Genomic DNA, 1,096 nt, shown 5'->3' with positions numbered 1-1,096 from the left:
ATTGAGCCACTTGTGAAATCTGTGTTTCAAGCATTTTATTGTGGGTGGCTAAGGCGTCTACTTTGCTCGTTAGTTGTTTAAGTTGCTCGCTAGTATGTATGTTTTGGTTCAAGAAGTCTTTGTTTGTTTGAGCTTGGGTAGCTATGAAGCTTTCCATCATCAGTTCGAGATTTGACTTCCTAGGCATGTTAGGAGCATTATTAGCTGGCTTTTGATATCCAGGCGGAACAGTTGGTGCTTGGCCAGGTGCATACAGGGCGTTGTTATTCTTATACGAGAAATTAGGATGGTTTTTCCAATCTGGGTTGTAGGTATTCGAATAGGGATTTCCTTATGTGTAATTCACTTGATCGGTTGGGACTCCTGCTAATATTTGACATTCTTGTGCATTGTGTCCAGGGTTTCCACATAACTCACAGTTTGGAGTTACAGCAGCCACGGTGGATGTGGGTAGTATGGTCAAGTTGTCTAATTTTTGAACAAGGGCATCTACCTTTGCATGAACATGGTCAAGGCTACTGATTTCGTACATTCCACCCTTTGTCTGCGACTTTTCCACTGGAGTTCTTTCACCTCCCCATTGGCAATGGTTTTGGGCCATGTTTTCAATGAGTTGATAGGCTTCGTTGTATGGCTTGTCCACAAGTGCACCGCCCGCGGCAGCGTCTACTGTAAGTCTTGTGTTATACAAAAGCCCATTGTAAAATGTGTGAATGATCACCCAGTCTTCGAGGCCGTGATATGGACATATCCTCATCATGTCCTTGTATCTCTCCCACGCTTCGTAGAGAGATTCCACATCTTTTTGTCGAAATCCATTGATCTGAGCTCTCAGCATAGCAGTTTTGCTCGGCGGAAAATATCGGGATAAGAAAACGTTCTTCAGTTCTTCCCATGTTGTAACAGAGTTGGATGGCAAGGATTGCAACCAAGCCCAAGCTTTGTCTCTTAGTGAGAAAGGAAAGAGGCGCAGTCTTATCGCATCTTGAGATACACCATTCGCCTTTACAGTATCTGCGTACTGCACAAACTTGGTCAGGTGTTCATTAGGATCGTCCGTAGGATTTCCAGCAAATTGATGTTGTTGGACGGCTGA

At 44.1% G+C, this 1,096-nt stretch overlaps 1 non-coding gene across 1 annotated transcript; it reads left to right on the top strand.

Annotated features, from left to right (window-relative positions):
• The first annotated feature begins 731 nt into the window (after positions 1-731).
• Positions 732-838, top strand: LOC127132918 (small nucleolar RNA R71). Its single transcript, XR_007806922.1, has one exon. It is a non-coding gene; the product is annotated as a small nucleolar RNA R71 (small nucleolar RNA).
• The last annotated feature ends 258 nt before the right edge of the window (positions 839-1,096 follow it).

The sequence above is a fragment of the Lathyrus oleraceus genome, chromosome 3, assembly GCF_024323335.1.
Source record: "Lathyrus oleraceus cultivar Zhongwan6 chromosome 3, CAAS_Psat_ZW6_1.0, whole genome shotgun sequence".
NCBI classification, from domain to species: Eukaryota; Viridiplantae; Streptophyta; class Magnoliopsida; order Fabales; family Fabaceae; genus Lathyrus; species Lathyrus oleraceus.
This window is presented reverse-complemented; position numbering and strand designations above follow the sequence as displayed.